The sequence below is a fragment of the Octopus bimaculoides genome, chromosome 1 (genome assembly GCF_046866305.1).
Source record: "Octopus bimaculoides isolate indiv1 chromosome 1, ASM4686630v1, whole genome shotgun sequence".
NCBI lineage: Eukaryota > Metazoa > Mollusca > Cephalopoda > Octopoda > Octopodidae > Octopus > Octopus bimaculoides.
Genome location: NC_142928.1, coordinates 201220155 through 201246041, shown reverse-complemented (window position 1 = coordinate 201246041; position 25887 = coordinate 201220155). Strand labels below are relative to the sequence as shown.

The 25887-nt window shown below is 40.3% G+C and overlaps 1 protein-coding gene across 2 annotated transcripts in view; it reads right to left on the bottom strand.

The window, feature by feature from the left end:
* LOC106882412 (protein zer-1 homolog) overlaps positions 1–25097 on the bottom strand; it is a 106116-nt gene extending 81019 nt beyond the window's left edge. Inside the window, exon 1 of one of the 2 annotated variants that reach the window (XM_089339112.1) lies at positions 24890–25097. The gene's annotated coding sequence lies outside the window, so the exon portion shown is untranslated. Of the gene's footprint in view, positions 1–6659; positions 7164–24889 lie in introns of those variants that run through there. The other variant, XM_089339160.1, reaches the window with a different exon arrangement.
* Positions 25098–25887: the final 790 nt, after the last annotated feature.

Sequence of the window (25887 nt, the reverse complement as noted above, 5' to 3'; positions counted from 1 at the left end):
TTGCTTGAAGCTGACTTTCTTCCTACACCTCGATCGTACATACATATGTATGTATGTCTGTGTGTATACACAAACATAACAGAAGTAAGCAGACACCCCATAAAACATCATTTTATGTTTATTCTAACTTGTAAAGGTTTATATCTTTTATTATTAACTAACATTTTATGTTTCAGGTTCTATATATGACTGCTTAATCATGCCAAGTACAAAAGAAGCCTTGGAACTGTCTGAATTTCAAAGAGGCCATATTGTGAGTCATTCTGAAGGTGGACTTAGCATAAAATTGCAGAAACCTTGGGATCCCACTGTCTATAGCTAATAGAGTGATTGTGCAATTCATCAGAGAGGAAAAGAAGTCCACATCATCTCAACCTGGGCCTTCTGACAGGACCCTTCTCTTTGCCAAGAGAAGTGTGGAGGATAATCCTTGTTGCAAGGCCTCTGACATAGCAGAACAAATTGATGTTAGTCCCAGAACAGCTGTTAGGTATCTCCACTAACTTGGTTACTATGGCAGAGCAACAAGAAGGAAGTCACTTCTTTGACCAACCAATATGAAGCGGAGGAAAGATTGAGCCATTGAGATGGTGGAGAGGTCACTAGCATTTTGGGACACTGTCATTCTCTGATGAGTCCAGATTTGCTGTATTTCCTGACAGTGACCGGGTGTGGGTCTGGAGACTCTGTGATCAAGAATTTGATGTGAAAAGATTGCAGCCAACAATGAAACACGGCAGCTATACTGTGATGGTCTGGGGAGCAATTTGGAGCAATTGTTGATCAGAGCTGGTGGAGTGTGAGGGAAACATAAACTCAGATAAATATGTGTCTATGTTGCAGAAAGGACCCCTTCCAATCTTCTCTAGTGATGAAAATTTAAATGATATTTACTTCAAATATTTTAATGAATATTGTCTAACTAAACATAGGGGAAAATTGAGAAACATTGTTTTTATGTACTTTTATTTCCAATGTGTGCAAAAGTATTTAACACCTATACAAATAATACGGTAAAAAAGGGTATTTTAAAACTATTTTCAGTTATTTTGATATGGTTTGTACTTCAACCAATCCCAGGTTGTCTTCAATATATGTATTAACCAAGCACGTTGCTTAATCGACACATAGTGATAACAGGTCTGATACACTACAGAATGTCCCACGATCTAAACTTATAAAAATGGTTAAAACAAAAGAATTGTCAAATGATATGCGACAGAAGATCATAAAGCTGCACTAAGATGGTAAGGGGTCTCAAAAAATTGCTCAAGATTTAAATTTGCTTGTGTGTACAGTTGGTGCTGTTGTTAGAAAGAGGAAAAAATATGATAGTACTGAAAATATTCAAAGGAGTGGTCATCTGCGTAAATTAAATGAGGCTACTGAACAATGTATAGCCAGGAATGTGAAGAAACAACCATTTTTGACTCAAAGAGAAATTCAGAACGATCAGAAAAATGCCAGAATTGAAGTAAGTAAAGATACAATTAAGAGATCACTGAATCGTAGAGAGCTGTATTCTAGATAACCAAGAAAGACTCCACTAGTAAAACCATAAACATGTGCAAGACCATTTGAAATTAGTTAAAAAAGTATGAACATGAATCAGATGAATTCTGGAAAAAAAGTTATTTGGTCAGATGAAACAAAAATTGAGCTTTTCAGGAGAAACATGTGCATCCGAGTATGGAGGGGAAAAGGAACTGAATACATCCCAGTAAACACCATCCCAACAATGTCAAATATGGTGGGGGTGGAAGTGTAATGATTTGGGGTTGTTTTTCTTATAATGGAGTTGGAGAAATGGAAGTCATCGAAGGAAGAATGAATGCAGCAAAATACAAGCAAATCTTATCAACCCATCTATTAAAAAGTGCAACAGCTTTGGGGCTTGACCGAGATTTTGTATTCCAGCAGGTCAACGATGCAAAGCACAGGGCTAAAACAACATTGGTTCAGTGAAAATGGAACTGATGTTCTGGAATGGCCTAGCCAGTCACTGGATCTCAATGCAATAGAAAATTTATGGAAAAAGTTGAGAGTACACACAAGAGATCGAAAAATTATCAAGGAACTGAAGAAAGTCTGTGAAAAAGAATGGGTGAAATTGCCAAAATCTTCATGCAAGAAGCTCGTTGAAAACTACAAAAAACAACTAGAGGCTGTAAGGCAGATCAGAGGATATGCTACTAAATATTAACAAATCATGTTAAATACTGTTACCACATACTGACCAGGGTGAGTGGGGTGGCTATCTACTGGTGGAGTAGGCGACTCTGAAAGTGTGGTAGTTACAATAAGAAATAGTTGAAAGAAATTGGCAACAAAGGGATTCTAACTTCCATTGAAGGGCTGATTGCATGGTGCAATATCACATGGTAAAGTGTGTGTGTATATATAACTGCTGCATTTGTTGAGTATATAAACAGTGTGGCTACTTGTTTCTCTGGAGACTGTCAGAATGATGTAGACGCCTCTGACGAGAACCCAATAAGGTTCGAAAACCAATTAAGGTTGTTCATCATTTTTTTTAGACTGCAGAGAAATGGCTAAAAATTTGCCCTGTTTCTAACATGTTACAAATATATATATAAATAAATATATATATAAATATGGTATATATATATATATATATATATATATATATATATATATATATATATAGGTATATATATAATATTAATGGTTTCTTATTAGGAAACCAATAGATTTTATACAGGGCTGCAAGAAGTGCTCAGAATAATTGATACAAGAGTAAAAATATTAGTTATAGAATAAAAACACAGGGTTAACGACTCAACATATCACCCCCCCCCCCCCTCAATGAACATAAACAAGATATACAACATAATCCGTCAAACATAAGGAATACACACACATATATATATATATATATACATTTAAAACAATTTTGAGCATTGACGGTGCTGACTTATTAGTGAACTAACTCTGAAGGAGTTTATTTAGCCTTTAAATCAGCCAAATTTGACTGAAATAGTCAACCTGTCTTGTGTTCAAATGGGCCAGATCTGGTCTCACACACCTACCCTACAATGTCATTCCAAAATGAAACAATCTCAAAGCTACAAGACAAAGCAAACAAACAAGCATTACATTTGACAGAGTAATATGAATACTAAAGAGTTTGGCTAAAACTCGTGAATTCCCAGCCAGACACCAATGCAATGGTAACTAGTATTCACCAAACATATTTTATATAAAACATTCCAATTATATCAATATAATTGACTGAATATTTATTGGTATCAATTTCATTAAGTATTTTCATTAAGTTTCTTCTAACATTTCTTTTTGAAAAATAATAACAGCATAAAAAAGTATGCTGGAAGAATCATTTTTAAATCAAGGAAATTTTTATTCACTACAGGCGCAGGAGTGGTTGTGTGGTAAGTAGCTTGCTTACCAACCACTGCGTGGCACCTTGGGCAAGTGTCTTCTACTATAGCCTCAGGCTGACCAAAGCCTTGTGGGTGGATTTGGTAGACGGAAACTGAAAGAAGCCTGTTGTATGCGTGTATATATATATATATATATATATATATAGGTATGTGTGTGTATATGTTTGTGTGTCTGTGTTTGTCCCCCCCCCCCAGACATCGCTTGAGAACTGATAGAATAAGTACTAGGCTCACAAAGAATAAGTCCTGGGGTCGATTTGCTCCACTAAATGCAGTGCTCCAGCATGGCCACAGTCAAATGACTGAAACAAGTAAAAGAGTATAGTTTTTAATTTCATTTAAAAATTTTACATGAGGAGAGTGTGTGGGGGATAAATTATCAATGCTTCTGTGAAGTGGAAGGGTCTCCTGATCTCGATCAAGTTTCCATAGTGACTAGCAGGTCTGGAGAAGACCTTTCACATGTGATACGTTGCGGGACTTCATGAAAAGCCTTCTCCACATCATGCTGCATATTAATGGCCAGCTCTTCTGCAGTTGTCTCACTAAAAAAGAGAGCAAACAGCCACAAGTCCTCCTGGTGGCTGACTTGTTTAGTTCTCAACTGGGGTCCATGGGACCCTTCAATGGTCCACAAAAGATTTTCTGGGTAAAATTATCTTCTTCAATGCACCAAATGTTTTTCTTTTATTCATTTATTCTTTTACTTGTTTCAGTCATTTGCCTGCGGCCATGCTGGAGCACTGCCTTTAGTCAAACAAATTGACCCCAGGACTTATTCTTTGTAAGCCTAGTACTTATTCTATCGGTCTCTTTTGCTGAACCGCTAAGTTACAGGGATGCAAACAGATCAACATTGGTTGTCAAGCAATGGTGAGGGAGACAAGCACAGATACACATAAAATATATATATATGACAAGCTTTTGGCAAAAAAAAAAAAAGAAAAGAAAAGAAAAAAAACTGCTGGTATGGCACATCAGATAGTTTGAGCAGCACTGGCCCAGGTCACTAGATTATTCCAATCCAGGATACCAGCCTTGCACTGAGAAAGGGAGCTTTTGTTGCTGATAGAAAACATATTCAAAACAAAACACACGTAAGTATATGCATGTAGGCACCTGTATACATATACATACACGCGGGATCGTTGCTGGTGCCCCTGGGCTGGCTCATGTGCGGGCGGCACATGATATCTTTCGAGCGAGGTCGTTGCCAGTGCCCCTGGACTGACTCTTGTGCGGGTGACACATGAAATGTTTTGAGCGGGTTCGTTGCCAGTGCCCCTGGACTGGCTCATGTGCGGGTGACGCCCCTGGGCCGGCTCTTGTGCGGGTGACACATGAGGTTTATCGAGCGAGATCGTTGCCGGTGCCCATGGACTGGCTCATGTGCGGGCGACACATGAAATCTTTCGAGTGAGATCGTTGCCAGTGACTCTGGACTGGCTCTTGTGCGGGTGACACATGAAATGTTTTGAGCGGGTTCGTTGCCAGTGCCCCTGGACTGGCTCATGTGCGGGTGACGCCCCTGGGCCGGCTCTTGTGCGGGTGACACATGAGGTTTATCGAGCGAGATCGTTGCCAGTGCCCCTGGACTGACTCTTGTGCGGGTGACACATGAAATGTTTTGAGCGGGATCGTTGCCGGTGCCCCTGGACTGGCTCATGTGCGGGCGACACATGAAATCTTTCAAGCGAGATCGTTGCCGTTGCCCCTGGGCCGGCTCTTGTGCGGGTGACACATGGAATCTTTCGGGCGGGATCATTGCCAGTGCCCCTGGGCTGGCTCTTGTGTGGGCGACACATTGAATCTTTCGGGCGGGATCATTGCCAGTGCCCCTGGGCTGGCTCTTGTGTGGGTGACACATAAAAGCACCCACTACACTCTCTGAGTGGTTGGCGTTAGGAAGGGCATCCAGCTAATCCAGCTGTAGAAAGACTGCCAAATTAGATTGGAGCCTGGTGTAGCCATCTGGTTTCACCAGTCCTCAGTCAAATCGTCCAACCCATGCTAGCATGGAAAGCGGACGTTAAACGACGATGATGATGATCCTCAGCATCACTGAATGCCCACATGCTTTGGATAGTTTAACCCGAGCTGGTAAGGCCAGGGGCTCTCACCTGCCTCCATTGTCTCTGCACGTGACACCAGCAGCGTTATCAATTCTGCTGGGGGGCACAGGTCTTCTTGAGTACAGCAGTGCAATACATACATATGCATGCATGTGTATATGTGTGTATATATAATCGGAAAAACAATCAAAAGATAATCATTTATAACGAAATTAGTTCTAACCTTTACAATGGAAAATATCATTTTAGAATGGGTTGAATACCTTCTATTATTATTATTATTATTATTATTATTATTATTGTTGTTGTTGTTGTTTTTGTTGTTATCAGTTGGAACTAAATGAAAACACAGCTGATAAAACATTTATTTTGATGCTTGCGGTCGAATTACATCAGTTTCTATTTAGGAAAACACTGACTCGAGGCTAGAAACAGTTTAATCAAACAACAACTGATACGAGTAAGTAAACACGGAAATAAGATTAACGATCACTTAATTCCATAATCATTCCGGTATGGATCATTGTTATTAACGAAAGCAATTAAACAACAGCATTAGTGATTGTCAGACAATAATAATGTCAAGAACGTTTCGTGCATAAGACGCATTATTATGTAACTTAGATGAGAAGATTTAAAATAAAACACCAACTATTGGCAGGTAGATGAGACGGGAATCAATTACGTAAATACAGGTGGAAAAGATTGAGTAAATATAATGAAGTAAAGCATTACATGGGAAATATTTTAAGATAGAAGGAATATATTAATTAGAAGACATCAGTGCGCACCGAAGGAGTCGAGGTGGTGGGGAAGGAGAAATTACCAACAATTATCGGTATCTCTCTCTCTCTCTCTACATATATATACACACACACACGCACGCACACATACACATACAGAGAGAGTGGGGAGAGAGCAGTATTTGAACGTGTGTGACAAAAAGAAGAAAAAAACGAGTACGTGGAGCTTTATATAAATATGTATTTGTGTGTATGTGTAGGCTGGGAAGGTTCTCGAGCCGAGATGATATAAAAAGACGAATATCGTGTGTGTGTGTGTGTGTCGGATGTTTGGACCGGTTTGGTAAAGCGAAATGATCTACGGCGAAGATTGGTGAGAAATGGAAAATACTACAAGAAAATTAAAATACACAGCTACATACATTTGGATGTCAATCTGCAATCAGAACTATTGTGTGTGTGTGTGTGTTTATATTACGCTGTTCTAACACACACACACACACACTGTTACATACACTTTCGTTCCAGCAATAAAACTTGTCCCTCTCGCATTTTCTTTCTGTGTTTATATAGTTGCATACACTTTGTTTCATGTCTGTAAGGATAAATATCCTATGTATATGTATATAGTTACACTTTGGTTCTCTATTCCGTATCAATATTGCGTGCGTGTGTGTGTTTGCGTGCATGGAAGACGACCAAAATAGAAACGACTTGGGCATAAATAGGGATATCAGCCGGGCTACGACTATGTGTGTGTGTGTGAAGATACAATAAATGGTGAAAACAAATGTGTCTCCGGAATTGCAATGAAGTCTTTCTGTAGTTAAACAAACAGGAACGAAATGCAATGGTAGTATTTGAACTAAAAGAACACTAGACAGGCGCAACTCATGTCTGATCTACTAGTCATTATATATATATATATATATATATATATATATATATATATATATATATAATTCAAGTATAAGATTAAATCTTTATAATAATTTATCAAGTAGTTAGCGTGGAAAAAACCTCATAAGGGAAAAATCCAACATTTATTCCCTATAAATATATTTATTTATATAAGGGTATTACTATACATAAATGCCCTTATCTAAATAAATATATACATGTATCATCATCATCGTTTAACGTCGGCTTTCCATGCTAATCGTCCAACCGATGCTAGCATGGAAAGCGGACGTTAAACGATGATGATGATGATACATGTATATATTTATTTAGATAAGGGCATTTATGTATAGTAATACTCTTATATAAATAAATATATTTATAGGGAATAAATATTGGATTTTTCCCTTATGAGGTTTTTTCCACGCTAACTACTTGATAACTTCTTATAAAGATTTTATCCTATATATATATATATATATATATATATATATATATATATATATATATACATACATACATACATACATACATATATACTATAATAATATTAGGGGAAAAAATCCCAAATTTACAGGGAAAAATTCAATTTAATTTATCAAAATTAAATTAAATTTCAATATATAATATATAAATATATAATTTAGAGAAAAAAACCCACAATTATTTAATTCATCCATGAAATTCCACAATCACTTGGTATGGACAAGTGAAGCATATGAAGGGGGGGGGGACAGCAGTATAAAGAAGGTGAGTGTGCACTTTCAGTGAATGGAACATTTGGAAAAGGCAAACGAAAGAACTCTTGGGACAAATTGGTGAAGAAGATCTCTCAAGTTGTTGCAACTTGTGAAAAAGATGACAAAGGATCGTAGAGATTGGTGACACACTGATCATACAGAATGGTGTCACACTATGCAGGAGGGAACCTGCCTGCATGTCCAGCTTTGGCAAAACACAAGTTAAAATTGTGTGTCTCAAAGCACACAACTGAGTGGCTGGCATATTGCACTCACAATCAAAAGATCATGGTTTCAAATCCCAGGCTGGATGGTATACTGTATTCCTGAGCAAAACTCTTCATTTCATGTTGCTCTGCAATCACTTTGACATCTGATATGTGGCACCCAGATGCACCTGTACAGGTGATGTACAGATACAGCACAAACATTAGATCACTATAAACATATCACCTGTGCAACATGTTCAGTAAGAAGTTGCTGAATCTTCATCAGTCCACCATATGTATACATACATGTATGCACCATTATTGTATAGTGAAACTGTATATCTCTCCTGGTAAATAGACCAGTAGCCGGTTGTCAAGAGAGGGTTGAGAATTGGGAGTCGACAGTTCTAGTCGGTGTCTTGTGGAGCTTTCAGCAATAGCAAGACAGAAGAAGTTAGTGCATTACTATTCCAGTACAAAGAGATACAACGGTATCCGATGACTAGTAAGTATTGTGGCTACTAGAGTAAAACAGCAACTACAGTACAATGGCAGTCACACATCACACCAGTGGGAGAAATGTACTTTACAACAGCCTTATAGTACACATATGGACATATGAGCACATAAACATGCACCTCATCAACTGGCACAAAGCCACCCCCACTCCCAGTTACTTTAGTTACCCTGTCAGTGCTGGTGTCACATAAAAAGCATTCCATACACTCTGTAAAATGGTTGGTGCTAGGAAGATCATCCAGCTATAGAAACCATGCCAAAGCAGACAACAGAGCTTGGTGAAGTCGTCTGGTTTGCCAGATCCTGTCAAACAGTCCAACCCATGCCAGCATGGAAATAGACATTAAACAGTGATGATGATGTGTGCACAGTTTGTGACAGACCACACCTTTCTTTCGCTGGACTCAAATCTCATTTGAGGACCCATGAAAAACAAACCTCCACTAACTACTGTGCCTGGATATTTGTGCACACCTTTCAGTGCTGTGCATGCCATAACATCTGCAAATCTAACAGAGACCTCAAAAGACATTTCAAGATCCACAAAGATCAGAACCCAACTGCAACCCGTATTCGTCCACATCAGATACACAACCGATGTGGGTGTCTTTTGAATCCATTGTCTGGTTTAAAAAGCTACATCAGACACCACGGATCAGGATCTAAGGTGGAAGTACAAGAGGTGGTCAGGCTCTGCATAAGGAGTAGAGAACCACCATCCATACCTATAGTAGAGCTCAGTTTGTGAGTGTGTGTGTGTGTGTGTGTGTGTTGCATCTATAGAAATCCACACCTTACAAGATAGCAATCTGGGAGTCGCACCAATGGATTCCTCATGGTCGAAAATGCCTGGAATCGGCCACTTGTTTTGTTTTTTTTTTGGTTGCTTCCTAACACGTGAATTTTGCATTAAAAATAATTTTAAACCATAAATTCTAACAATTTTCAAGTCGCCATTATTTGCAAACATGAGTTCAGTCCCCTTCTAGCGACGGTGCAAAGAGAGAGAGCAACAGAGATAACAGATTTTTTCAATTTCCTCTTTTTACTGCTCCCTTTATCCACAAATAATTATATATATACTAGCAGAGATACCCGGCCTTGCTCGAGATTAAAATGGCATAGATTTTATTGCTTTACGTGTTTCAGTCATGTGACTGCGGCCATGGTGGAACACCATCGTTGGTCGAAGAAATCAACCACAGGATTTATTCTTTATAAGCCTAGTACTCATTCTGTCAGTGTCTTTTACGAAACCGCTAAGTTACAGGAATGTAAACACAGCAACATCAGTTGTCAAGGAATGGTGAAGGTACAAACACAAGACACAGGCACACACATACACAAATATACACATATATACGACAGTGTTCTTTCAGTTTCCGAGTACGAAATCCACTCACATGATTTTGGTCAGCCTGAGGCTAAAGTAAGCATATATATATATATATATATATATATATATACTTTCGGTGTGAATGGCTTTATTATACGGTGCTGTATTTTACAATCCTGTAAATAATAATAATAATGGTATTTTTACATAAGCTGCTTACGCCGTTCACCGTGCAATGAGTAATGAAAATAGTCTAATAACGGAGCATATAATATATATACATATATATATATATATATATATATATATATATATATATACATATATAATTGGAAAACATGAAGTTTCGTAACATTGTTTACAAAATAATCCAGTAAAAAGACGATATTGAAAAAATCTGCTATGTTTCTCTCTCTCTATCTGTTTACAGCGTAGGTAGAAGGGGACTGAACTCATGTTTGCAAATAATGGCGATTTGTTAGAATTTATGGTTTAAAATTATTTTTAATGCAGAAATTCACGTGTTAGGAAGCAACCAAAAAAAAAAAACAAATGGCCGATTCCGGGCATTTTCGACCATGAGGAATTCCTTGGTGCGACTCCCAGGTTGTTATATTGTAAGGTGTGGATTTCTATAGATGCAACACACACACACACTCACAAAACGAGCTATACTATAGTTATAGATAGATTATAGATGTAGATATATATGTATATATATATATGCTTTCGGTGCAAATGGTTTATTATACGACGCCGTATCTTACAATCCTGTAAATATAATAATAATGGTATTTTTATATAGCATTAAAGTTTATGGCGTTCACCGTGCAATGACTAAGGAAAATAGTCTAATAAAGGGGCATAGAAGCCCTCGACAGAAAAAAGGCTTTCCTATCCGTGTGTAAAGGTAACACACACAGTCATGTTAACAAAGGGATGTGGATTCGCGTCCCACGCAGATGGGAAAGCCTTCTTTTTTTCTTTCGAGAGTTTATATGCTCCGTTATTAGACTATTTTCCTTACTCGTTGTACGGTGAATGGCATAAGCTTTAAGCTTATATAAAAATACCATTATTATTATTTACAGTATTATAAAATACGGCACTGTATAATAAAGCCATTCACACCAAAAGCATATGTCTATATATATATAAAATTGAGAATGTATGTCTGCGTGAATCCCTAAAACTCCAGAACTACACAACCAATTTCATTCAAATTTTACACATGCCTTACTTAGGGTTCCGGTTGTGTTTTAGTCAAAAAAAATTTTAACTTCTTCCATACTTCCAGCCCACAGCAACATCATATCTCTTCCACTATTTAATTATTACGTGTCAAAAATGAAACAAAAACACTTATGTCATTCGAACCGGAATCTCAAAAACATTGTTATTATTAAATTTATGCATTTCTAATCAATTTGGAGATATTTGCTATCGAGTTGCAGATTTTTAACAATGCATTTGGTGATTATTTGCTTTATTTCTCGGGTAAAATTTACAACTTAGAATAAAAGAATAAAATTATTATTTCATTCAAAAATTGATGAGCTTTGCTTTTAGTGATGACTTGAAATGGTAAATATTTTTTCTAACTGTATTTGCTTGGAAAAACATACTTTTCTTTATATTAAGCAATTCATTATAATTACTTTTACGATGTGCCTAAATAAAACCATCGTTATAGATCAGCATTTCTCAACCTTTTTCGCGATTTGGCTTCCCTTGGACATTGAAAAAATTTATTTCGGCTCCCCTGTGTTGATGAAAAATTTAATCCAGCTTCCCATGTATCTGAGATAGACCGGCCAGCCCATGACAAATCTGACAAAAGGGGGGACACGCAGAACTACCAGCTCACGAACTGCATCTGAAAGTTGGCACGCCAATTATGCTGCTAAGGAATTTAGATGCTCCAATAATGTGCAATATACGTGAATGATTATCAAAAAATTGTGCTTCCGAATTCTGTAGGCAACAATCTTGAATGAACCGGCCGCGTGTTAAGACATACTTATAACTCCCATGTCCCTTACCCACTCCGATACGACCTACAAGTTTAAACAGATGCAGTTTCCCATCAAACTCTGCTTTCCCATGACAATCAACAAGGCGCAGGGACAATCAGTGCAAGCGGTTGGTTTGAATCTGACAGAGCAAGTATTCTCACACGCACAACTGTACGTTGGCTGTCCCCATGGTCTTTCTATTTGTGCACCCGAGGGAAGGACGAAGAATGTTGTCTACCAAGAGGCACTCCAATGATAACAATGGCAACTTCAACTGCTCCAATTTCAACTCTGCAATTTTTTCATCGTCCTGCCAGCCCACATAAGTCCAATCTTGCTTTGCTCTCCTTACTAATTCACCATGACATTCTTTTTTTTCTACCAAGATCCGTCGCCCAAACACCACTTCGTATCCACTTCTTCCTCTTTTTTATGTCTTCATTTCTCTCTTCGTGTCGTTCTCTGACCGGGTGAAACCGGGCTTAACTGCTAGTATATATATATATATATATATATATATATATATATATATATATATATGTGCTTACTATAGCCTCAGGCTGAACAAAGTTTTGAGTGGATTTCTTACTCGGGAACTGAAAGAAGGCCGTCGTATATATGTGTATATTTGTGTATGTGTGTGCCTGTATCTTGTGTTTGTACCCCCACCATTGCTTGACAACTGATGTTGCTGTGTTTACATTCCTGTAACTTAGCGGTTTGGTAAAAGACACTGACACAATGACTACTAGACTTACAAAGAATAAATCCTGTGGTTGATTTCTTCCACCAACAACGGTGCTCCACCATGGCCATAGTCACATGACAGAAACAAGTAAAGCAATAAAATCTATGCCATTATGAATCGAAAAGGAGTGATGTTTCATCAGGACAATGCGCGACCCCACACTGCAAAGATCACATCACAGATGATCGAAGAACTTGGTTGGGAAAAAATTCCTCATCCACCCTATTCTCCCGGCCTTGCTTCTTCAGACTACCATTTGTTTCGTAGTTTACAGAATCATTTGGGGGACGTAACTTTCGTAAGCCAGGAGGTCAAAACTGACATTTCAGAGTTCTTTGCTTTGAAACCAAAAGAGTTTTGCATTGATGGGATTAAAAAGCTTGTAAATAGATGGAAAGAAGTCATAGATAATCAGGGAAAGTACATTGATGATTAAATTTCAATTAAATATAACAGTTGATCACTTGTTTTCTTTTATTCAAAATTCGGACGGAACTTATGGGATGACCTGATATTTACTAATGCATCTCCTTCCTACACATATGTTGGTCTTTGTGAATTGCCTTGGTTATGAATACAATGCAATGCTGGCAACAATACCAGCTGCTGACCCATCAGCCTCTTATCTTGTATCTTATCAGTTCAGCCAATGTGTTACTCTTTGATTCTAGAACAGCCTTCATTGACGTATGAGGAAAGCAGTCATCATCATTTAGTGTCCGTTGTCCATGCTGGCATGGGTTGGACAGTATGACCTGGGCTGGCATGCTGCATAAGGCTCCAGTCTGTTTCGGCAGGGTTTCTATGGCTGGATGCCCTTCCTAACACTTACTCCCAAAGTGTAATGGATGCTTTTACAAGCCATCAACACAGGTGCCATTTACATGACACCAGTATCTGCCACAACAGTGGTTTTACCTGGCTTGATGGGTCTTCTTCTCAAGCACAACGTAATGCCATAGGTGTCAGTCATTGCCTCTGTGAGGCCCAACATTCAGAAGGGGCTCAGACACTTTGTCCCCATGAGGATCAACGTTTGAAAGGTGCTTTTTACGTACCACATGCACAGGTGCCAGTTACCTGACACCAGCATCAGCCATGACTGCGATTTCACTTGGCTTGATGGGTTTTCTCAATACCTGCATATTACCAAATGCCTCAGTTACAAGTCATGCTTCACCATCTCATCCCACATCTTCCTGGGTCTACCTTTATCACAGGTTCCCTCCACAGTTAGACATCGGCACTTCTTTACACAGCTGTCCCTGTTCATATGCATCACATGGCCATACCAGCATATTCGTCTGTCTTGTACACCACATCTGATGTCTCTTGTGCCTAACGTTTCTCTCGAGATACTCTCACTCTGTCATACATGCACACTGACATTGCACGTCCAGCGAAGCAGACTGACTTCATTTCTTTCAATCCTACGCATGTCCTCAGATGTCACAGCCCATGTTTCATTTTTATGCAGCATAGCAGTTCACACACAGGCTTCATACAATCTGCCTTTCACTCTGAGAGGCCCTTTGTTGCCAGCAGAGGTAGGAGCTCTCAAAACTTTTCCCAGCCTAATCTTATTCTGATAGCTATGCTCTCGGAGCATCCACCTCGGCTACTAACTTGATCATCTAGGTAACGGAAGCTATTGACTACTTCTAGTTTTCCCCACTGGCATGTGATGAAATCTATTTTCTGTTCATTTTCACTGCTTATTGTACTTGTGCACATTCCACACACAAAACCTATCTTCCCAGTTAACTTCCTCTGATATTGCTGCACCTTTTATGTTTCCAAAGCTTACACCAAGTGCATTTTACAGAATTACTACCTACACCTTTTCTACAGATTGAGTAGGGCCATCTACCTGAAGAGATTTGTGATGTGTCTGCCTTCCTACTTACTAAGACTTTGGTTTTTGCTTGGTTAACTCTAAGGTCCTTTGATTCTAGACCTTGTTTCCATACATGGAACTTCTTCTCTAGCTATAAGAGCAAGATCATCAGTATAGAGGAGCTCCCAAAAGCAGCCTGTCTTAAATTCCTCTGTTATTGTCTGGGGGGACTATGATGCACAAAGAGGGGCTTAGGAGCAATCCTTGATGAACCCCTACTTGTACTCTGAATTCTTCTCTGTACTCATTTCCAGTTCTCCCCTTACTGGTAACATCTCTGTACATGGCTTGTACAGTTCTCACCAGCCACTTGTCTATCCTTAGTTTTTGCATTGACCATCAGAACCCACGACGAAGCTCACCAAGACATGAACAATAGCTAAGTCATTCCTATTTTTCATATATTATCCCTTCTGATGCGCTCCCCATCCACCACCCCACTTCGTTCTCTCTAACTATACATTTATGTCTTGAATTCATGATTATTTATGTATTTTTTCTCTATCTCACGAGATCTATTGTCTTCGCATCTACTTGCTGAAGTTTTTGCTCCTTAGCCCAAACCTGACTGAAATTTGTCTCTAACTCCCCTTAAAAATTACGATTTTTAACTCTCATTTCTGTTACCGATCTAAACATTTAATCTCACGTTTTAAACACTGCTGTGTTTCTTTCAACTTTTTCCTAAAAACCTAACGAATTGACCAGCATCATGTACTGCTGCCGATTCTCCCTCTCCCTCCCTATTGTATTCTATCTCTCTCTCTCTCTGAATCACCACTTCTTCCACCATTCCCTCTTCGACTCGCGCGCGAATCCCAAACATATAACCAGCTCGCTTTCCAACTACATCACCATTTCGTACTGGAATCTCTATGCTAATAGAACCCACGACGAAGCTCCATTAGCCCGCGGTACGCCCACCCTCCCACCCCCTCCACCAGTACCGGAAGTCTTTTTAGATCATCTTCCGCGAACACTGCCTGTGACCTTATACCCCCCCCCCTCTTATCGACCTTATAGCGCATAAAGATTGGGTAGTATATGAAGGTTGTAGGTATTGTTTTTGTGTATGAACTCTGCCAAATGCAAGATTTTTTTTCAGGTTCACGACACTGCTTACCCCCATCCCAGGGTCACACGGGCCCACTCCTCCCACACTGTCAGGATTGGCACTCTCAACGTCGGCACGCTGAAAGGTAGGTCTGGTGAGATTGTTGAGATGCTTGAACGGCGACGCGTAGATCTGTGCTGCATCCAAGAAGTAAGATGGAGAGGAGGTTCTGCGAGGTTCCTCACAGGCAAAGAACACAGGTACAAGTTTTTCTGGGCAGGGAACACTGACAGAGTCGGGGGCATAGGAATACTTCTAGCAGAGAAATGGGTTTATAAGGTAATCGAGGTAGTTAGAGTATGTGACAGAGTACTTAAGATTAGACTAGTGCTTCATCATAGGCTAGCTACTGTCATCTCAGCCTATGCCCCTCAACCGGGGGCTCCCGGATGGGCTGAAAGACCAATTCTATGACACCCTCTTGCAAACTACCTCGTCGACAAGAGACAGAGACCTTCTCTTTGTGGCTGGTGACTTCAATGGTCATGTCGGACGTCATGCTGGAGGCTTCCATGGCATACATGGAGGCTATGGCTTCGGTTCCCGCAACGAGGAGGGAACCAGACTGCTGGAGTTCTGTGATGCAACCGATCTTATGGTTTGCAATACCAACTTCAGGAAACCTGCCTGTCACCTAGTCACCTACCAATCCGGCAGACACTCTAGCCAAATCGACTACATCCTCGCCAGAACTAGAGAAAGAGAGAGGCTTATAAATGCCAAAACCCTCCCTGGCGAAGAATGTACACCCCAACACAGATTAGTAGTTAGCGACTTCGAGATCAAGGCAATATGGGTGCCCAGAAGTAGACCGGCCTGGGGGAGAAGGGTATGGAAACTTAAAGACCCTGCAAATGGAAGGAGATTTAGAGACAAGTTACATGAAGCATTTGACGAAATAGAAGGGGATATAGCATCATACAACGTGGAAGACAATTGGAGATTTCTGCGGGACAACCTGTTGAGAGCCACAGACCAGATCTGTGGCTGGTGTAAAGTCCCCTCTCGACCCAGAGTAACGTAGTGGTGGAACAAGGATGTAGAAGGGGCTATTAGACAAAAGAAACAGGCTTGGAAGGACTGGAAGAACGGTGGTAGCAGGGAATTGTACCAATCTGCCAGAAGGGAAGCTAGGCGACAGGTTTATTTAGCCAGAGGGGAAGCAGATAAGAAAAGATTTGCCAATGTTCTGTGCCGTGAGGACCAATGACTCGAGGTATTTCGTGTTGCAAGACAGTGTAGGAGAGAGAATAGTGATGTTGTAGGAGAGAAATGTGTTCGCATGGATGATGGTACGCTTGCACTAAATGAGGCTGCAAAGAAAGAGGTCTGGAGATGCCACTACGATAGATTGCTTAATAAAGAGAATGAATGGGAGAAAGAGAGCCTGCCGTATGTCGACCCAACAGAGGGACCAGCTATCCGAGTTGACAGTACCAGGGTAGATAAAGCAATTAAGAGTATGAAGACAGGGAAAGCCCCCGGCCCATCAGGAATCACTGCAGAGATGCTCAAAATATCTGGCAGTGTTGGCTACAACCTAGTCACCCGTATTACGAACCAGGTGATACACGAAGGAGTCATACCCAATGACTGGTGTAGCAGCACCATAGTAAACTCCTACAAAGGTAAAGGTGACGCTTTAGACACTAATAATTACAGAGGCATCAAGCTGTTAGATCAGGTTATGAAAGTTACGGAGAGGGTCATAGCCCAACTAATTAGGGAGCAAATCAATTTAGATGAGATGCAGTTTGGGTTTGTGCCAGGTAAAAGCACCACTGATGCCATATTTCTAGTGAGACAGCTGCAGGAGAAATATCTAGCCAAGGATAAACCTCTGTACCTGGCCTTCGTTGACATGGTACAGAAAGCCTTTGACAGGGTCCCCCGATCCCTTATCTGGTGGTCAATGAGGAAACTTGGGATAGAAGAATGGTTAGTGAGAGTTGTGCGAGCCATGTACAGAGATGCTGTCAGTAACGTGAAGGTTGGAAATGAGTACAGTAATGAATTCCGGGTAGAGGTAGGGGTCCACCAAGGTTCCGTCCTCAGCCCCCTCCTATTTATCATAGTCCTCCAGGCGATCACAGAGGAATTCAAGACAGGTTGCCCCTGGGAGCTCCTCTATGCTGATGACCTTGCACTAATTGCGCAGTCACTATCAGAACTAGAGGAGAAGTTTAAGGTGTGGAAGCAAGGACTAGAATCGAAGGGCCTTAGAGTCAACCTAGCAAAATCCTAATAAGTAGGAAGGTAGATAAAACACAAACCCCTTCAGGTAGATGGCCCTGCTCAGTATGCAGTAAAGGAGTAGGTAGTAACTCTATAAGATGTACCCGGTGCAAGCTATGGACACATAAGAGGTGCAGCAATATCAAAGGCAGATTAACTACAAAGTTAGTTTTGTATGTGGCAGATGTTCAGGTGCAATAAACACTGTAAACAAACAGGAAACAACTTCTATCTCATTCCAGGGTGAAAAACTAGAGGTAGTTGATAGCTTCCGCTATCTGGGTGACCAAGTTAGTAGTGGGGGTGGGTGCGCTGAAAGTGTAACTGCTAGAAGAATAGCCTGGGCAAAGTTTAGAGAGCTCTTACCTCTGCTGGCGACAAAGGGACTCTCACTCAGAGTAAAAGGCAGACTGTATGACGCAGGTGTACGAACAGCCATGCTACATGGCAGTGAAACATGGGCTGTGACTGCTGAGGACATGCGTAAGCTCGCAAGGAATGAAGCCAGTATCCTCCGCTGGATGTGTAATGTAAATGTGCATACCTGTCAGAGTGTAAGTATCTTGAGAGAAAAGCTGAACATAAGAAGCGTCAGTAGTGGTGTGCAAGAGAGACGATTGCGCTGGTTTGGACATGTGGTGAGAATGAATGAGGATAGCTGCGTGAAAAAGTGCCACTCCCTAACAGTTGAGGGAACCCGTGGAAGAGGTAGGCCCAGGAAGACCTGGGCTGAGGTGGTGAGGCAAGACCTCCGAACATTGGGCCTCACCGAGGCGATGACTACTGACCGAGACCTTTGGAAATGTGCTGTGCGTGAGAAGACCCGGCAAGCCAAGTGAGATCGTTGCCAGTGCCCCTGGACTGGCTCTTGTGCGGGTGGCACATAAGATGTACCATCCTGAGCGTGACCGTTGCCAGTACCGCCTGACTGGCCTTGTAGGGTTTTCGAGCGAGATCATTGCCAGTGCCCCTGGACTGGCTCTTGTGCGGGTGGCACATAAAAGACACCATTTCGAGCGTGGCCGTTTTCGTGCGGGTGACACGTAAAAGCACCCACTACACTCTCTGAGTGGTTGGCGTTAGGAAGGGCATCCAGCTGTAGAAACTCTGCCAAATTAGATTGGAGCCTGGTGTTGCCATCCAGTTTCACCAGTCCTCAGTCAAATCGTCCAACCCATGCTAGCATGGAAAGCGGATGTTAAACGATGATGATGATGATGATCAGATAAGGGATCAGGGGACCCTGTCAAAGACTTTCTCCAAATCAACAAAAGCCAAGTAAAGAGGTTTACCTTTGGCTATGTATTTCTCCTGCAGTTACTTTACCAGGAATATAGCATCAGTGGTGCTTCTTCCTGGCACAAAACCGAACTGCATCTCATCTAGGCTAACTCTCTCCCTAATTAGTTGGGCTATGACCCTCTCTGTAACTTTCATCACCTGATCCAACAATTTGATACCCCTATAGTTATTTTTATCCAAGGTATCACCTTCACCTTTGTAGCAGTTGACTATGGTGCTGCTACACCAGTCAGTGGGTACAACTCCTTTGTGAATCACCTGATTTATAATATGAGTGACTGGTCCATAAACTACACTACTAGATATTCTAAGCATCTCAGCAATGATTCCTGACGGGCCGGAGGCTTTCTCTGTCTTCATATCCTTAATTGCTTTATCTACCAAGGTACTGCCGATTCAGGTAGCTGGTCCCTCAATTGGGCTGACTTTGGCAGACTCTCTTTCTCCCATTCATTCTCCACATTCAGCAGCCTTTCATAATGGCATTTCCCAGCCTCTTTCTTTGCAGAATCATTAAATGCAAGTGAACCATCAACCATACAAACATATTTCTCTCCTATCACATCACAATTTTCTCTCGCACACTGTTCTTTGGTCCTTGCATCACTAAACATAAGCAAACTTCCTCTTTTCTGCTTCTCCCCTGGCTATATACACCTGTCTCCTAGCTTCCCTTCTGGCGATCTGATACAGCTCCCTGCTAACCCCCCCCCCACTCTTCCAGGCCTGTTTCTTTGCTCTAATAGCCCTGTCTACAGTATTGTTCCACCACCACATTATCCTAGCTCTGGTTGGGACTTTGCACCACCCACAGATCTGGTCTGTGGCACTCAGCAAGCTGTCCTGCAGGAATTCTCAGTTGCCTTCTATGTCACAATTTTGTGACTCCACCTTCCTCTCACCAAATTTCTCAATTAGGCTGTCCCCAAATTTCTAACTATATCAAGTGTATTTAAGTTTCTGAAACCTTCTTTTCCAGATTGGTCTGCTTCTTGGCATCCTTCTGGCTTGGAGTCTGAAGTCACTAATAACTAGTCTATGCTGAGGGTACATTGTGCCCAGATTGGCTAATTTGGGGGAAAAAAATCATATCTCGGGTTAAAATAATCACTTGAGAGTGGTTGAGGGCTTGTTTAAACCACAATTTTAAGGGCTATCAGCTGGAACCAAGATTTTTTTTTTTTTTGTTTATGGGGATTTGGGTTCAAATAACGAAATCAGGGCATATCAACCAAAATCGCCTTTTTGGTGTATCAAGATTAAAAATGATTATCTGCAAGATCTCGCCAGCTTTCAATCAAAGATAACATCCATAACATCTTCAGAAGAATGTCCATGATGTTGCATCCAGCAATTGCTTCGAAACATCCCAGCTCAAGTTTTTCTGCTTGTGGTGAAGTTGGTCACACAGCTTCTTCTTCAAAACATAAGAAGGTGTCTGCTTTGACAAAAGAACAATCAAGAATCAAATCCCTATATTACTGACTGGTTTGCCATTGTTGTTTCAATATTTGTGGTGAATAATAAGGGATCAGTTTTCGCAATTTAGTGTAGATGATTCTGATTTTCTTTGTGAATCATAGGGGGGTAGACTATGGTAAAGTTTCAATCCAGGGATTTGTTGAGAATATTTTCATTTTGTTATCTCGTGTTTTGGCCCTTCTTCAATTTCAGTGTAAGCAAAGCAAAATCCTCCAAGCTAGAATCTGATCTTCCTAATCAGATTTTGACCCCATAAAATAGGTTAAATACTAAAAAAAGTGCATTTAAGATCAATTATTTCAAGAAAGTTATTAGGTTTTGAGTCCATTTCATGTTTCCTGTTTTTATACTTGTTTAATCATGTTGGGGGTCAATAATTACCAATTTTACCCAATTTTGGTTGGTTTTGATGTTTGGTACCCAAATTGGAATTATACTTTCTGTATGGCCTCTTAACTCCTTTGAACTGATTTTTTTCCATAGTTTACGTATAAATGTTAAGGATGTCAAATATATTAGCCCTTAATATGTCAAAATTTGTCCTTTTTATAAAAATTATCAAATTTGAGGGGGTTTTACCAAAAATTTGGATATTTTTCATGCATCCCCTATTTTCTCAAATTTATGTTGGCCTATGCACTCTAGGCTGCGGCTTGACTGAAAGACAAAAAAATGCTTCTAAATAAGTTCGAACAGAGGTTAAAAATCTTTTTTGTGAAAGAAAATATGTTTGATCTTACAATACTAAAAAAAAAAACAAAAAAAAAAAACGTAAATTTCATTAAATTGGCTGACTTTAAAGAGCTAGAAAAATTGAACCAGACGTTATTTTAAACTCAGGTTTTTTGCTTTGTAATCTCTTGAGTTTAGATAACCAGAAAATATGCATTTTAAACATCTGGGGAAAACTTCCAAAAATGATAAATTCCCACTCTGGGCACAATGTTCAGGGAGGGTCTTTGTATTTAAGAGCAACCATACATTCCGCTGCCTGGTGAGAATGTAACCGATCTGGTTTGCATAACCACCTGATTGGTAGGTTATCAGGTAGCTGGCTGGCTTCTTGAAGTTGGTGTTGCAGATCAATAGATTATTTGCATCACAGTAGCCTTGTTCCCTCTTCTTTTCGAGATTCCATGGCCCCCATGTACACCATGGGAAATACTGGTCCGCTGTCCAACATGCCCACTGAAAGGGGAAATACCAGGCCGCCATCCGGCAGGGTTACATTATCCAATGTGTCCTTCCTTCAAGACAGTAGGATGCTATTTGAAAGAAGTGTTGGTACTTATTCTAGCATGTCAAGCAACAATGCAGAGTCTCCCTTTTTTGTGTAATGCCAGTACAACCTCACTCTATTGTCAACATTTAAGCCTAACCCATTTCCTGCCCTTGGATGGCTGCACCACTCTTACTTTACAGCTACAGATATTTCTTTACTTTAGTTTTAATCTGCTTCTGGTTCAGTTCTAGCTAGAGATCCTTCACAGAGTCTCTTGTTTATTCTTTGACAGTTACTTATTGCAGTTTGTTGTAATTAGTGATGCTGATGAGAGAGATGGTGTTATTGGAGTTTAATTCTGTACTTAATGGAAGGGGTTCTGCTGGCATTTATAAAGTTTGTTAATGTTATAATGATAGGCAGGTGCTCGGAGGCTAATTAGTGGATAGTTTACCATGCTAATGATTTGTAGGCACATGGTGGTATTTCGTTTTACAACCATAATATTATACTGTAAAGTATATTAAAGGCTTTTATGACTCAACACCATGTTCTACTGTGTTAGCAGTGCTCTTTACATTACTTTGTCATGGTTATTTCTACAGAAATTGTAGCCAGCATTGATTTTTGCTACGTTTTGTATCGAGATGGGTAATGAGTGCATATGCCATTACCCTTTGGGAGAAGGAGGGGGGGGGGGGGGTGTTGCCCTTCATCAGCACTCATCTAACCCATGTGGTTATGGAAGTTAGATACGTGCAGAGTATTTGTTCATAAGCTTGATCTGGATTGTTTAGGATATAAAGGGGGTTTAGTTATAATGCTGTTATGCCTGTTCTCATGTTACCTGTTGTTCCAGTCCACTCAGCTGGCAAAAATGTATTTCAAAGGGGCCATCCTAGTCACATTCCGAGCCACACTGAATCTCCCAAAGAACTACATTAAGATTACATATATTTCTGCGGAGCACTCAGCCACTTGCGCATTAATTTCATGAACAAGCTGTGCAGATGAACAGGAACACTCGTTGTCATAACCGACTGAGCGCCAGTTGCTTTTGTTCCATTTACTCTACAACAGGGCTCCTACCTCTGTCCCTCTCTACCTTTAACCTCTCATCAACTGGCACAATGCCACCCATGCCTCAATACTACTCCCAGTTTTTAAGAGGAGCTTTTGTCTTGCAAGTTACTCAGTGACCCTGTCAGTGCTAGTACCACATAAAAAGCACCAGTGCTGGTACTTTGTCAAAAGAACCGATGCTGCATGAAATGCACCCAGTATACTCTGTAAAGTGGCTGGCATTTGGAAGGGAATCCAGCAATAGAAACCATGCCAGAGCAAACACTTAGAGCTGGTGCAACCCTCTGGCTTGCCACTCCTGTCAAACCATCCAACTCATTTATAACACCCCTATCATCTCTACTTTTCATCCTTCTTATACTATAACTGTTTTATCATTTATACCATAGTCGTCAATGCTTTTATCTCTCATGCCTCTCACATCCATACCCCCATTCTCTCAATCACTCCTTCCTCTTCTCAATTTCATTAGTAGGGACAGCAGTGGATCTCTGTTTGCCATTCATTTCTTCCAACGTAGCAAAATATGTCACTGGACCTATTTGAAACTCCAACCAACACTCGTGTATGCTATTCACTAACACAATGCACGTCTAATTCTCATTCTTCCTACCACCAACCTTATTACTCAATCTTCCTGATCTACATCAAAGCTTATTTTGGTCATAAATACGTAGCACGAATGTCGAGCACCTCAATCACTCGTCTATCATAAATCACAATCATTCATGCCTCTCGCGCTGTAAAAGTCACCGATGTGTCCCCTCTCTGGCTGGTGCTACGAAAATAAGCACCCAAGGACATTCTGCAAAATGGTTGGTGTTAGGAAGGGCATCGAGTCGTAGAAACCAATCCAACAATGAAACGCGCGAGTGAAATGCGATCCTCTGATCCGTTTAGATAAGCAGGACTGATTGTAGCAACCCGTCCAACCCACGCAAGCATGGAAAGCGAACGTAAACCGATGATATATATATATATATACATATATATATATATATATATATATATATATATATATATATATATATATATATATATATAGTATGTACGAACCATATAAAAACAAACATAACTATAACTACATACATTATATATGTGTGTGTGTGTATATATAATTATTTCAAGGATATAAATATCTCTTAAAGAGATGTCAGCATCGTGTGTGTATGTGTGCGTGTACACAAACACATATATGTATATAAAAAAAAAACTGCTTCATTACATTAACGAAAGACTAGAATAAATGTCAAGCGCTGAAACTGGATAGATTTTAAATCCAAACTATTAATTCCACAACTAAACGTAATTCGAACAAAGAATTTTCCTCGTTTCTCTTTCTTTTTTCCTTGCTCCTTTCTTTCTTTCTTTGATATTTTTTTTCTTTTTCAACGAATATTTTATCGTCTTCAAAGTATAAAACAGTGAAAAGGAAAATAATTGACAAAAAAATATGATTAGTATGACGCGACTGCCGACTTTGCAATGAGCCAGCACCAATGTTTCTTTCTGCACAGTACAAGAATGACTGTTACTGGACTCACACACACACACACACACACATAGACATACACACATATATATATATATATATATATATATATAGAGAGAGAGAGAGAGAGAGAGAGAGAGAGAGAGATATTGGCTTATTAATATTGCATAGAAGCGCCGATTAGGATGATCTTGTGTTTGATCTGTTGGTGTTTCAGGCTACACTGCCAACTGACACACAAACAACACCAAAGCCATGCGCCACAACACTCCACTCAGCGCCGCCGCCAATCAAAGCAAACAGTTTGTTGTGTGTGTGTGTGTGTGTGTGTGTGTGTGTATTTAATGAAATCACTAACCTGGAATAATACTCCGACAATATTTATGGTTGTGTATGTATATATATATACACACAAGTAGACAGACAACACCAGTTGCTGGAAGGTTTGCTCAGTGTCTGTTTGTGAAGTAGAAAGAGGATAAAGAGGTTGAGCTTATTTACGTCTCCATCGCCAGTTATTGGTGAAGCCTCACAACTTGCATCGCTGACAATGAGTCCACCAGTGCGCATGCTCACTGCAACACCACTCGTACAATACAGCAAGGGAGACAACTACGGACCGAACACGGCCACACATGCAGCCGTTACACTTGCTAGAAATAACAGCCAAATATTTCATAAATCACACATGACCATCTGTGTGTTTAGTATTTTTTGTTTAGCATACATTCTTCCTGTAACACCACTCATACAATACAGCAAGGGAGACAACAATGAACCAAAGTCAGCTACACGTGCAGGCGTTACACTTGCTAGAAATAACAGTTAAATATTTCATAAATCACCCGGATCTTTCTGATTTGGCGGACACCATTTGTTTTCTACACACATTCTTCCTGCAATACCACTCATACAATACAGCAAGGGAGAAAGGCGGCGAGGTGGCAGAAACATTAGCACGCCGGGCGAAATGCTTAACGGTATTTCGTCTGCCGTTACGTTCTGAGTTCAAATTCCGCCGAGGTCGACTTTGCCTTTCATCCTTTCGGGGTCGATTAAATAAGTACTAGTTACGCACTGGGGTCGATATAATCGACTTAATCCCTTTGTCTGTCCTTGTTTGTCCCCTCTGTGTGTGTAGCCCCTTGTGGGCAGTAAAGAAATAAGAAACGTTAGCACACCGGGCGAAATGCTTAGCGGTATTTCGTCTGACTTTACCATCTGAATTTCAAATTCCGCCGAGGTCGACTTCGCCTTTCATCCTTTCAGGGTCGATAAATTAAGTACCAGTTACGCACTGGGGTCGATCTAATCGACTGCCCCTCCTCACACCAAAAATTTAGGGCCGTGTACCCA